We start from the raw sequence: 13,678 nt of genomic DNA on the forward strand, positions 1-13,678 counted from the left end.
CGCTCTGCCAGTAAAGGGGGTCCACATAATGTTTAACACACTGAATGACATGTCGTCAAACGCACCCCAAATGTAGAATGAAATAACTTACAGGTCACTTTCTCGTAAGGTTACAGAGGAACGTTTGGAGGTCCACAGTTAAAGCACAGACAGTCTCTACATGATGAGCCTCAGTGTGTAACGTTAAACGTCAATGTGCCGTCCACGACACAGTCCAGAGTCGCGTGTGGAGTCCACTATTAAAAAACAACGTTCCAGGCTAGCGTACAGTGTTAGCCAACTAGCTCCCAGGCGTTAGCTTATGTTGATTGTAAAGAAGGAAAATGCACAAAAGCCGTTTTCCAACAGATTGACAAGTCGAAAAACTTCGGCCAGGGCAATGCGGAAGTCTAAGTAAACTAAGCACAGGCAAAGAAAATCTGGCAGCATCCTGGCTGATTAGCTACCTGGGTTGGACAGCGAGACGCCCAATGTCAGTAACGTATCCAAGATATAACGTTAGCTAACGATGTTAGCTTGGTAGAAAGCTAACTACCCAATGCAGCTACCCACCGGTGGCTGGCCCTCGCTGATCACTGCAAACAAAAATGAAGACTTAACCGCTCGTGCTCTTCTATGCACCCCTAAAACACGTGGAAGCAGCCCTCCTCTTGGGGCATTTTGTCGCGCTATCACAGAGAAACGAACGACAAATACTTACTCCGGTCTCTGAACAGCACCCCCGATCCCTTTCTCTCTTGAACTCCCCCTCAGTCTCACCACAGACTAGACTCTCTACCCTGATCTGAGGTAAAATCCCGCCCACTGCGCTGTCACTATCACAGCCAAAGTTTCCAAGCAGAACTATCAAGATAGTTACCATCCTTTTTGAGCCCTAAACTCATGGCCACAAACCGGAAACCATATAAGCATCAGAATACTTCATTGATCGACAGGAAATATTTGCACCATGTTACCACAACTATTGTACTCAATAGCTAACTTATCCAGAGACTACTGATGAATACAATAGTCATTCATAAACGATCACTTAGTCACAGTATTGGTGCAGACAAACACCACTTGCTTTTTTCATTGATACACTAAAATGTATTTGTGCTTATTAAACGCTATCATCACTTTTCTAAGGCATTATAATCTATGTGAAAAGATATTGGACCCAATTTGAGACACAATCAGCCAAATGATCATTGACTCCAGTTTCTCTCACGTAAATTTTGACGAAGGCGGAAGTACGCTGACGGGAACCATGTCGCTTCGCCTAGATCCTTTCTGTCATAACACCGCTGGGGACATGTGATGTACGTCAAAAGGAGGATGGGTATGGACCGCTGGTGTGGACTCCCATTGGCTTAGCCAGCATATCAGTCGCCTATGGAAACGGTTACGTCACGATCCTCTCGTACTCCCTATTTGCTCCGGTGTCGCTTTATAATAATAGGATTATTAAACAGTTCCCCCATCATATAATGCAGCCTGTAAAATGTACGTACCGAAGCCTCAGGGCTGCATCGTTTCTGCTGTCAGGCTGCCTGAACTCCACCTAGGCTACACAAGGCTCTTCTCTTGGCGCCTAATAAAACCTGACGTCATTCTTTCCATGACGTAGCGCTTTTTTTCTTCTTCTGTGGATTCAATGCCTGTATTCTTTGGAATTATTCAGTGAGAAGGAGGTACACGCTTGGCAATCAGCTCTTCTATTACCAGGGCCAACTGTCAGTGAAATGCAATGAACTGCATTGCATTACAATGTAAGCAGAGGTCCATCTTTCCTCTTAAAATTCCCTTAGACTTCTAATAGAAATTAAACAGCACAATGATAGTGGACAGAGTAACCACTTTGCTTCTCAATTGTGCTGCAGATCTCCTATGATTACCTGGTACATTTTAAGATAAGTGCATTTGTGAGGTGCAAATCAGACTAACAAGTCAGTTACTTAGAAATGCAGTGCATTAAAATATTCTTTCAGTCAAGGTGAATAATACATACAAACATCTTGCTTTTGCACAAACCATGTCAGGTAAAGAAACTGTCTTTTGACAACTGACTTTAACTGAAGTTTTGTGGACCTCAGGTTAAAAAAGACATGGTGGTAGATGATAAACAGAAAGTAACTCAGACTGAGGTCAAACCTCAGTGTAATATACTTGCTGTTTAGACATAATGGGATTTATCATTAACACAACAGCCCTCCAAAGTGCCTATAAGCATTCACCTCTTCAGATTTGTCAAGTTAAAGAAAGTTCAACATTTTTATGACTGCTTGCAATTAAAAAAAATAAAAACGTCACTTTAGAACTTGTTGTGTCAGATCTACATCATGGGGAGAAGAAATTTGGAATGGAAGAGGAAGACAAGAAGCAGGAGAAAAAAACCTTGATTTATGTAAGTTGACTTGTGCAATCATTTGGTCTTATGTGTGTGTGATTTGAATGAGTTGGTTCAGTCAAAAGAAGAACAGTCAAGTTGCACAGACAGGCAAAATGATTTGTACATATTGTGCTATGAACAACAGTACAGACAGTATATATATTATATAGATATTTAACCCTGGATTCTGTAATATGGTAGCATTTGGATGTGGTTAAAGAAATTAGCAATAACATGGGTAGAATTTTGACAAATGTTTACAAAAGCTGTCATCGTTGAAATGCAGTCAGTCAAGTCTGGGTGTCACAAGTGCTTCACCACACCCTTCACACATTTAGCTGTCAGTCAATCTTCCACTCTCAAATGTCAAACTAGAGTTGTTGCATAGGAGAGTTTCAGTGCTGATGTTTGTACATTTATAAGTAAAGTAGGCCTCAGCTGGGGCTATCAGACCCTGCAGTGCCGAAGTAGAGACGATACCTTTTCTTACGTCTGCCATTTTTCCAGTTCACTGTTCACAGTCAGTGGTTATGGTGGATTGTCAGCCTGCAGTGCTTTGTGTTTGGCCAACCCTAAGCAGATGTCCCTCTAACATGACACTGATGCCGCCCATTTCTCTCTCTGTGTCTATCTTTGTCTGTCCATCAACCTTTGTAGCTTCCCTCCCTCTTTACCGCTTGTTCAGAAACTGCAGAAGCTAGGGGACACACAACAAGAATCCAATGGTAGGAATGTTAATGTAGACTCAAAATGTCCTCTCAGAAACATTTTACAATGTCATGGATTTAAATAACCTAGATAAGTATAATAAACCCAATGAGGACATTAAATTAGATGGCATGAACAGCAGGAAAGTTGTAGATATATGCTACACATGTTTGTTATCTCTATTCATACTGTTTAAGGAATAGTTTGACATTTGCTTTCTAATGAAGAGTTAGCTTGGAAGATCAATACCACTCCCATGTCTGTACGGTAAATATGTAGCCATGGTCACTCAATCTGTCTAAAGATCACTAATGAACAGGTTTTACCTAGTTTGTTTAATTTGTACAAAATTCAAATGTGTGTTATGTATAATTTATCATGTTAATTAGCGATCATTAGAGATGCTAGCTGGTAGATTTCATGACTGTCAGACTGAACCAGGCTAGCTCAGCTAACTAGCTGCTAGTTGTAGCCTTATAATTTAATGACAGATATGCAAGTGATATCAATCTCCTCATCTAACTGTCTGTCAGAAAACGAATATATGCATTTATAGACAGGCACACACACTTATACCAATATGCCATTAGTAACAATCATAAAAATGTATAAATGTTAAGTAAAAACAGATTTCCCGATGCAGAACTCATCAACTTTTCATGACAAGATTTTCCTTCCAGTCAGGGGCTGATGTTTGTACTGTCTAATCTTTATCAAAATATGACTGACAATAAATAATTGGAATTCTGGCTTGTGTCGTCATAGCCTGTTTGTTCAGTTGAAACCGCTTAATCTCTGCTTCAATCCGTTTAAACACTTTGGGACCGCAGAAGTGAGCACGTGGGCCTGTTTAGCTGTATCCACACAACAAGCTGCGAGCTGTATGTTTTTTTGACTCGTTAATGGAGACAGTGAATTATTTACTCCTGGAAATGAAAAAAATGAGAATATGTATTTGCAACAGAGGTTATTGAGCAGCAATCTCAGGAATTGAACCACTGCAGAAAGACTTATTTCAAGTTTTTAAATTGAGGAGACCAATCATTTTCCCCACAGCTGTGGCCTGAGTCTCGCTGTTGACTCAGTTTCTCAGTGGAAATTTGCCATATGCTCTGGAGCATCTTGTGAACTACAGTAAATGTCAAGTGTCATTAGCCTTTGTGCATGCTAATGTGTTGTTCATGCTGTCTGAGTAAGCATTAATGATGAGGCATGCCAAAACTCTCCCAAAAGGGGATGTTGCCTTCAGGGGACCTTTTGCATTTTCTAAAACACACTCAAAACAGAACCACTTTATTAATTTAGGTTGAAAGAGAACACATGGTTTGCACAGAGGAAGATGTTGCAGAAAACAAAAAAAGTTCGGCAAAATTGTTGGTTGTGTGTGTGCTGTGTGTGCGTATCCCAACATAGAACTTTAATTACTGGGGTAGAGCGCGACACACCATGAGACAAGATAGCTTGACAAATAATTGCAGGTTCAGGCGCAGAGTGTCTAGCAACTGGCACCACATAGATGTGTCTGCTGTTCTAACTGAGAGAGGAACTTAGTTGCGGACTTGGCATCTTATCACATTTTTAGATACTGTGAACTGATTAAGACGTTTGCACAAGTAACAATGCACAATGGAAAAGCAAAAGGGGATGGAAAAAATAAATCAAAAGCCACAGAGAGATTATCAGTTATTTCCTAAACAACAAATAAAAATATGACTGCGGTGGAAATGCCTATAGTGCACTTGGAGATCATGTGCGTCTTGAGCCAAGGCAAGTGGAAAATACGAACTTGAAGATGTCTCATTAGTTGACTTACACAACCAGGTCCCTATCAGTGAGGACGCACTGTATGAATATTGCTTCCTTTGGTCAACCGGTCTTTCTACACCACTTTGTTTCTTGAACGGACGTCGGACTTTCCACTGGCTCAGCACATTGGCAAACAGTTAGACGTGCAGTGGGGGGGGGGGGGGGGGGGGGGCTTCCTTCTTTTGAAGAGGAAGAGGAAAAATTGTGTTGCATACTTTAGAGAAAGACTGGTGATCCGGGGTTGATCATGTGTGAGAATTTTCCAATTGCAAATTAATCACAAGTCCTGTTGTTAACCAATTTTGTTGCTTGATTTCCTTTCTATGTCATTTTCTTGGCCTTAGCCTTAGTGTCAGAAGGCTGCTTTAACGTTAGACTCTTGGACCTATTATTCAAGCAGGACAGTAGCTATATCAGTCAGACAAAGTTTATATTAAGGATGGGTCTTGTGCATTGTAATAATAAACCTTTCTTATCTAACACATCATTAGTCTGTCACAATTACTGTAATCACATTTTCCCTAAAGTCCTCAAGAGTCCAAACATTGGTTTACGTCTGCCGGAGGAATCCCCAATTATATGATTAACATTCAAAGTCTGCTGACTGGCAAAACAACTGGAGACACAGACACATGAATTACACCTATGATGCAGGTAAACATATAAGAGAAGATCTAAGTGAGACCTTGTGAAGCAGTCAGACACACAAAGACCCCTTTGAGAGAGAGGTGGTGGTGGTAGGTGCAGTGGTGGTAAGGAGGGATCTATGACGACTGAGCCGTCCTAGGCTTGTGCATGTTTGTGTTTCCAACTACCCCTGGAATTTACTGCAGGCACTGGCGAGGGCAGCCACAGAGAGGTGAATGGCCCACAGGATAAAGACCAGAGTTCTTGGGAAAGGAATGGTGGAGAGAAACAGAAGTTGTAGAAAGGGAAGAGAAAGACAGAGCAAAAGCACAGGCAGGACAGACAGAGTTATTGTAAAAGGCTGGGAGTCAGCAAATAATCGTGAACTGGAAATAGAGACGGTAAAACAAAAGCTGTGTGTGCGTATAGGGCTTATGTGAGTGTGTGTGTGTGTGTGTGTGTGTGTGTGTGTGTGTGTGTGTACAGGGAAAGAGACAGTGGTCTTACTCAGCCCTGAGCCAGCAGCATTGAGATTATCTGGCCAAGTTTCCACTCACAAACAATAATTCACCTCAAGTGCCCATTGAGGCTAGACTTTGTCAGTACAGCGACCCACCCTGCCCAATATGTGGGTGTGTGCATGGAAGAGTCTGTGTATGGTTATAGTATGCCTTCACCATATAAACGTGTGTGTGAAGTCATAGAAGAGCCATAGCAGCCAAAGTAGGACATGTTTTCCATGGTCTATTTTCCATCAATATCTTCTGTATTAACATTTGGCTTGGCTACCATTGGGCCTGGAAATGTACTTCATTCAGGCTGGTGAACATATACATGTCATAAAATGTAGGGCATATAAATAGTCTTGATTCAGTTACCGCCACTGAGAAACCACCTGAGATTCCACATTTAGACTCAGTGCAGCACTCATGGAAAACATTGCCATCAGAATCCAACAGAACTGAATGTGGAAAACAAAACATACAAGACAAAAACACTGTAGAATCAAACACTAGCTTTGTGTGCTTCAAGCTCAAAAACAAGTTTGCCAGAAACGTTGTATACATGATAAGAAAATATAACAGTCTAATGTGTTTATATATGATTTATTCATAGAAGGGACAAATTATGAAAGAGAGGAAGCTTGTGTGCTTAAGTGCAGCTAGATGATGAGGGCTAGTTAGCTTTCTGGCAGAGGTGACTTCGGTTAAATTAGTGGCAACATGCAGTAATTAGGAATCGTTTTCACTGTGTTTAGTTGTTCAGTTAGGCGGAGCCCATCAGCCCTATAAATCTGCTGTTCTCTTCCCCCAAAGTCTGAGCAGTGCCACGCGGGACCAGGCAAAACAATTAATGGCAACTTAATTACAGTGCCATATCAGATTTTTGCTTAACCCACAGAATGTGCAGAGAGCAAGAGAAGGGGCACCATAAAAGTGCTTGCTTTCTCAAGCCGATGCAGAGTTTTTGCAATGTCCAAAGCAGAGTGGCATACTGGGCACAGATGGGGCATAGAGGAGTAGCTCCAATGGGAACTCAGTGCCCTTTACACCCCATTTCTTCCCTTTCGCATGTGGGCTTTTCCCCTGGGAAGGAAAGACGGCACAGGGAGGAAGAGAGGAAGGGTTACATACTAGGACCTATGATTCTTGGAGCAAAAGAACCCTAGAGCCCATGTGAGCACACACTCAAGATGGACATATTACACACACATTCTAGCATAGGGAAGAGAACAATTGAACATAATATGTTTGTCTGGATGAGAGAGGGGGAGGTGAAATGTTTAAAGAGAAGCAGTATGTGATGTGAGGGACAAAAATCTTTTCAGAAATATGACTATTTGCTTTCTTGCTGAGAGTTAGATGAGAATATTGGTACCATTCATATATCTGTCTGTTATATAAACTAAATCCAGCAGGCAGTTAGCTTAGCGCAATCACTGGAAACAGACGGAAACAGCTAGCCTGGCTAGTTATTTTATGCATTAAACAAACGAGGCAACACATGCCAGCCTAGCTATTTCCCCCTGTTTCCATTGATTGTACTTAGCTACTGCCTAATGGCTGTAGCTTATATAACAGACAGATATGAAGTTAAACTAAGCTAACCACCTGCTGGATGCAGCCTTACCATGGACAGAAATGACAGTGGTATCTATCTTTCGTATTATTTATAAGTTATTGATGTTAAGTACTTATCTGAAATGTGTCTGTAGCGTGAAATATCAACAGCTGAACTACTGAAAATTGGTCTTTGATTAGACAATCAGTTATTTAGTCATTATTTAAGTCAGGAACTGACTTAAATAAATCTTTTGCCAATTTCATTTTATTTAGGCAAAGTTGAGTGGCTGCATGTGTATTGACACCACTGAACATCTGAGAACTGTGGTGCCGTTTCTTAAACAAAAAAATTCTATATTCAAATTTGTTCACATGTTCATAGGGCAATGAGATGGCTCTGTATTAGTGTCAGTACCAAAACTTAGGTACCACATTGGCACCAGTATAGAAAACATTTCAAACAATAGGCCTACTTTGCATTTTACAACCAGTGTGAAACAAGCATTTTTAAGCTTTTAGATGTCAAACAGAATTGAACTGATGCACTCAAAGACAGAAAGGCAAAAAAAAAAAAAAAAAGGAGGATCTGTAATATGTGAGCAACAACAGACACAGTCCATCCAGGCATCCTTATAGGATTAAAGGATTTTAAGAATTTCGACTGTCTTTTTCATTTCATTGTGCCTAACCAGGCAAATGTGACATGTTGCTCCAGAGGAGATGTAAATGTGGGTACAATCATAGCCCTGCTTAGTTACCAAGCTATGATCAGCCCCGTGATTACATGCCATGTCCCCATCATCATTACCCCTGGCACACCCCTTACCCTAATTTAGAGGGAGAGGGAGAGGCAGATCCAACATGATCCTACCATAGCAGATGGATATGTCAGATATGCCTGCTTGGGCTTATGGAGATGCTTAGTGGTAAATGTAATGACCTGTGTGGGTTTGTGTGTGTGCGCCTACCCCTCAATCCACTGTTCCAATTACCCTGTGTCTGTCTGGGGTAAACTCAGTCACTTCACTGTGACAGAAAGGCAGGACAGAGCCAGAGCCAGTTACAACTTAGATTATCCATTCCTGATTGAGAGACCAGAGAGAGGGAACTCAGTCTGAGACAGAAAGAACGAAACAACTCTCTTTACTTTGTTGGTTAAAATGACAATTTACCAAGTACTATTGCCAAGATGACAGAGTTGAGGAATTTATTGTAATAGCCCCCTAACAAAAAATCTCCAGGTTACAACCAACTGGAGCATTATCAGCTGCATAGCTAATATGTTAACATATGTGTGAAATTTGATGGTTTCAGCTTTGTGGTTTGAGCGAGGATTACTCGTCTTCAAAGGGCCAACACAAAGGGAGCAAAAAAATCTCCACCCATTCAAGAGCATCAGTTATCATCAGGCTTATAAATTGAATGTCGTGGAAATCGTATATTGGAAACAATTTTCTGCCATAAAATTGAACACTCTAGGCACTGACCTGGTTCACTGCAATTCAGGAAGACACTTTGGTCTACTTAAGTTTAAAAAGAACACAATATGCCCTGCAATTAAATTAAAGAGCACACTGACAAGGTTCAACAAAGCTGTGGTTCAGTTCCATAATGCTGGTCAGGGTGATCGGTCATGTGAAAAAGCACTTGGTCCTTTACCATTTTCCCTTTGCTGTTCGTTAATTACAAACTTCTAGGATTTATTTAGGCAGAGATGACCTTTTCCAATAGACCATGTGGTGATCTGGTTGACGTGAAGGTTTTCCTCTCGTCCATTCTGAACATAAATGTTTGCCTTTGCTTACTTGCTAGACTGCATAATTCACTCTAAACACATATTCAGTTTGTTTGATGTAACTAAGAAATATTGCCACAAATCTCCTCTCCCTTGTCCTTCAGCCTTCCCCCCTCACAACCTTCAGCTGCTGTCCAGTGGTTAATGGAAACTTTCCTCTCTATTAGCGTGTCATATGAAGGGCAAGGCAGGAGTTTTCTAATGCTCTGTCTGTAGAAAAACACCTATCCCTAGTGTGGTGCATCAGGAGCCTGGAGAAAGGAGGTCATGTTTGTCGAAGCTCTTTTGGTGGGCTTCCTGTTTTGACCTACAGGAGGGCAATGGTTTGGATGTATGTGTATGTATGAAGTGTGTGTGTATATTCTGCCTGGGGAGGAGGAGTTTGTGCTGTACCCGACATCGGAGCGTGTTCTGAGAAGGCTTTTCCCCCCGTATGCCACCTGTGATATAATGGCTACACCCCATTTCATTAATGAACGACACAATAGACACAAGTAATATCTAAAAATGTTTTTTTTGGAATGGCTCACATTCAGTCACAGAGCACTGAAGTTGAAACACTCTCCATCATCGTACCTCTCCTTGGTATTTGTTAAATGTCGGCTGGTGCAGTCTATCCATTAGCCTTGTCTATGTAAAATTCCACTCAGATCTCCAGTATGTGAGAAACCATAGAAACAGACTGGCCTTTGTTTCTTGTGCTCGGGAAAGTGTCCTGTGAGCTGAACTGAGTAATACTGCTGTGGCAGATGACTGGCCCACTCACACGTTCAGTGTCGAATAAAAAAATGGGTGAAAAATTACATTAATTAAAGGTGTGACATTTTGAGGGGCTGAAGATGATTTTCCATCAAATTGTTCTTTCTGATAAACTCTCTTTGGGTAAAAACGCTTTGTACCAGTCAGAATCAAGAATGTTTTGTTTGCTTATTCGCTTTATGGCCGAGAGTTAGATGGGAAGATTGATACCACTCTCGTGTCTCTATGGTAAATACATATGTAGCTGGAGCCAACAGCCAGTTAGCTTATTAATATATACGTAATACCCCCCTGTACATGTGAGTGGTATTGATCTGATTATGTGATATGTATTCTTCCCAAAATGTTGAACTCTTCCTTTAAGTGTGCAGATGTTGCCAAGTTTGACAAGTCGGCAGTTAGATACACTTTTTGGGAAATAGAACTTAGCCTCATTAGAGTGACCAGACAACACGAAGCCTAGTTGGAGTAGTCTGCATATAGCCTAGTTAAGGGCTACCCTACTTTCAGCTCAGCCCAGTTACAAAAACACCCAGAAGAGTCAGTCTCTCCATGAGAACAGAGTCCAAATAAGTAATGGCAACTCTGAGCTAACGCAGGAGCTACCCTCGCCCTCAAATAAAGAGGGAAGATTGGGCAGAGCAGTCACAGGGAGCCAGAACTGGGATGGCATATATATTACATTAATATTTCAGGCATCTATCTGACAAGCATGTCCTCATTGACTTATAGGATCTTGCTCAAGGACACCTTGGCAGGACATATGTCTGTTAATGAGCACTGACTGCAGTTGTAGGGAGATTCACTGGCAACTTGAGAGACTTAACTATACTTTTAGTATTATTTAGCTTTAATGGTATGACTAAGATATCAGACTTTTGCCATTATGTGTTAGAAATATTCTGTTAAAACAATTATATTTTAGTATTTTCAGCTCTCCTTTATTAACAGCGCGTCTAGCTGCTTTCAAGGTCTGGTTGGCAAACATTAGCCAAGACTGTTGATGTGCTCCAGGCTGGAACGAAACATGGGTTCTTTCCAGTTTACTTCCCAATGTCAAACAAGTGCCTCTTGACTGTCAAATGCAGGGGAGCAGTGACTAAATACATTCCCCAGAGCAGTAGCATCGAGGAACTCCTTGCTATAAAAGGGAAAAAAGGACAGAGAGGAGACTCTGGTTAGAGGCTGCAAGTCATCACTAGTGTTATTATTTGGAACTTTATGTTGGATGTCCTGCTAGCAGGCACAGTGCCAGTTTTACTAGATGCTAATTGCTATCATTATGGATAGACTGTTTGCTCAAGGTATAAACTTGGTGTGCTGATGTGAAATGGAAACGATCAACTGATAGCAACATAATAAATGTTAGGGTTTGTTTTAGGAGTTTTAAATCATTATCATGACATTCATTCCCTCCTTTCATATGTCTTATCACCCTCCTGTTGAATCACTGCTCTGCGTCATTTCAATCTTCCCTTGCTCTTGTTTTCTCTCTCACCATCCTAGCTTTCCTTGGTCTCCTTGAGATGTTGTCCCTGCTCTCCGTTTTGTAGGTCATAGCTGAAAGAGATGACCCATCCAGGGTGGTAAAAGTTTCTGGCAGGGTGGTGGCGGCAGTGATGTTAGTGGTGGAAAGGAAGAGCATTGGGAGTGTTGGTTCCGGAACCATGTGGTATTGTACCTGCTCATCGATAATGGATGAGGGTCAGCAATAATGGATGAGGCTGGTGAGTAACCTGAGGAAGCAGTGTGACATGGAGACCTGCTTTCGGCCTTAGCCTCCTTTTCCTCCTCCTCCTTTCCCTGTTGTAAGCCAAGAATCCTTTCTTTCATTGAAAACAAACATGGTGACCCCCGAATAAATCCATATTAGTACTTCAACAAACAAGCTGGTCAGGGATACATTTATGACTGCACACTGTGATAAAGGCAGGGGAGGCCCATGTTTTATGTCATCCTAATTGGACTAAATTTTTTATCCAAAATGTAAGTGGTAGTGCCATAGTGTTTATTAATTCACAATCTGATGTTTATGTATTTATTACTTGTGCACTAAAATAAAAATGTAATGAGAATGTGAAATACTTCACTTGTAGTGATGAACCTACAGAGAATTATCACACAAATCTGCAGCTTTAGCTCATTGTCTATGTTGTCATGTCTTCTGCGGCTCTAGGGTGAGTTTTGTCAAACCTGAGGAAAATAAGCCTGATGATGTCAAAGTAATGTAATGTCAAATCAATGTCAGTCTGGGTGCTCTCTGGCTCTAGAGCAAGGTTTAGTAAAAGAGAGACCAGAGAGCTAGATGACAGAGAGTCTCCATATGGTCAAGAGCCGACTTAAAGGTTAGCCTGGTTCCCCAGAAAGGTGACTGGGAATAATCAGAGGTGGAGTCTGGCAGAAAACCATCCAGCTCAATAAAAGGGACAGACTCAGGAAATGGAGCTGAAACGTTAGCAGGCAGGGACAGTCTGGATGACTGTTAGCAGTCTGGGAGGTTGGAGGTAGGACAGGAAGGCTGTACTCACAAACCTGAGCCTAATCGAGTGGATTGCAGGTGTGTTGCCCGCAGGCCAGAGTGCAGACTGGTTGCTGGCAGGCCGGAGGGAATGCTGGTTGCTAGCAGACTTAGAAGTTGTCTGGATGCTAGCAGGCCGAGGTGCAGGCCGATGGCCAGCATGTTGGTGGCTTGACTTGAAGCTTGCTGACTGGGAAATATGCTGAAGAGCAGGCTGAAGGCTAGCAGGCTCCATGCTAAGCCCAGCATGGGAGGTACTGGAGGAACCCAGAACGGCCAGCATGGCGTTCTTAAATTTTTCAATTCCATGCCTAGAGCTTCCAAAAAACAGGGCTATGTCTTTACCATATTTTCAAAAGTGGTTATGGTCCCAGCTTATCTATTAAGTCCATATCAACAGAGAACTTATCAATGGCAGATCTCACCTTATCCATATTGGGTCAGTTTGTACTTTAACGGTGCAAGTTACGGTGTAAATGCAGACACAGGAAAACAAGGGATATGGACCCAAACGCAGAACAGCAGACAGAGCAGGTTGAGAAGGTTGGGAACACACTGTGGGAAAACACACAAAGGCAGCCATTATAGTGTTCAGAAACAAGAGTACAGGAAACACAGAATGAATGAATGAAAAAAGGAGAAACATAACCTAATACACAGAGCGGAAAAACGCAAAGTCACAAAGTGAAGTTAACAAGGACACATGAGGAAGGATTCCTCCAAAATTAAACTGAAAATATACAGATACAGTATATAAACAGAACCCCAAAACGATTACAGACACATTTTTATCTTTTACAAAAAATTGCAGCTCCTGCAATTTTTTATATTGCACTTGGCTATGTTGCAATTTTAATAATATTTCAATTCATTATTCAGCCCTATTTACAACATTATGAACACTGTGCCGGTATTTCTGGAGATTTACCAGTACTAGGCATCAAAAAACAATATATTTTTTGTGATAATTTTTTTAATTTGTTTCTTGTGAGTCTCCAGACTTGGAAGTGTAGTACTAGAATCGCTGGAGT

General features: G+C 41.5%; 1 protein-coding gene across 4 annotated transcripts in view; it reads right to left on the bottom strand.

The window, feature by feature from the left end:
- atp2b1a (ATPase plasma membrane Ca2+ transporting 1a) overlaps positions 1-796 on the bottom strand; it is a 38,547-nt gene extending 37,751 nt beyond the window's left edge. For 2 of the 4 annotated variants that reach the window (XM_038738792.1, XM_038738795.1), the window contains exon 1: positions 701-796. The gene's annotated coding sequence lies outside the window, so the exon portion shown is untranslated. Of the gene's footprint in view, positions 1-91; positions 386-552; positions 571-700 lie in introns of those variants that run through there. The other 2 variants (XM_038738794.1, XM_038738793.1) reach the window with 2 other exon arrangements.
- Positions 797-13,678: the final 12,882 nt, after the last annotated feature.

The sequence above is a fragment of the Micropterus salmoides genome, unplaced genomic scaffold (assembly GCF_014851395.1).
Source record: "Micropterus salmoides isolate LMB-PRFRI ecotype aquatic unplaced genomic scaffold, ASM1485139v1 Ms_hic_scaffold_23, whole genome shotgun sequence".
Classification (NCBI taxonomy): Eukaryota; Metazoa; Chordata; class Actinopteri; order Centrarchiformes; family Centrarchidae; genus Micropterus; species Micropterus salmoides.